Source organism: Carlito syrichta, unplaced genomic scaffold (assembly GCF_000164805.1).
Source record: "Carlito syrichta isolate Samal-C Ts95f unplaced genomic scaffold, Tarsius_syrichta-2.0.1 Scaffold314334, whole genome shotgun sequence".
Classification (NCBI taxonomy): domain Eukaryota; kingdom Metazoa; phylum Chordata; class Mammalia; order Primates; family Tarsiidae; genus Carlito; species Carlito syrichta.
The window spans coordinates 168,079-168,850 of record NW_007258430.1 but is presented as its reverse complement, the minus strand read 5'-3'; the positions used below and the strand labels follow the sequence as shown (position 1 = coordinate 168,850).

The 772-nt window shown below is 53.9% G+C and overlaps 1 protein-coding gene across 1 annotated transcript in view; it reads left to right on the top strand.

Annotated features, from left to right (window-relative positions):
• Window positions 1–772, top strand: part of PSMA6 (proteasome subunit alpha 6) — a 45,277-nt gene that overhangs the window by 16,226 nt on the left and 28,279 nt on the right. The gene's annotated exons all lie outside the window — the stretch shown is intronic.

The window sequence follows — 772 nt, the reverse complement described above, 5'->3', positions numbered from 1 at the left end:
ACCCGCTGGGCTCCGGCGATCCTTCCGCCTCAGCCTTCCAAGTAGCCGGAACTACAGGTAGCACGCTACTACGCCCGGCTAATTTTTTGATTTATCTTAGAGACGAGGTCCGGGCTTGTCTCGAACCCCTGAGCTCGGACAATCCTCTCACCTCGGCCTCCCAAAGTGCTGGGATTATAGGCTTGAATTACTGCGCCCGTCCACAAACCATCTTTATCTGGGGGGTGGGAGGAAGAAACAACCAGCCTAATATACTTTGCATTTTATCCATTAAATAGGAGAGTGCCTCGGAGTAAAATCAAAATAGGCACAATTTTGCGATCTGAAAAGCCACCTGCTGTTCTCCCAGAGCTACCTCGCCAGCTTGAAATTACTCTCATTAATCCATCCTGGTTTACCAGGCTGCTGTAAACGCCGTCTCTTTGCTTCTTGTTATCGATCAAGGCTTTGCTTAACCTCATGACTCCCTGCTACCCATATTTCAACCCCAGTTTGGTTTTTTTTTTGAGTTGGAGTCTCACTCGGTCGCCCAGACTGGAGTGCAGTGGCCGCCTGCTCCCGGCCACCGCAGCCTCGACTTGCTGGGCCCCGGCGATCCTTCCGCCTCAGCCTTCCGAGTGGCCGGAATTACAGGCACGCGCTACCACGCCCGGCTGATTTTTTGATTGATTGTAGAGATGAGACCTCGCTGCCCAGGCGGGTCTCGAACCCGCGGGCTCAGGCAATCCACTCACCTCAGCCTCCCAAAGGCGCGGGATTACAGGCTGAGCGA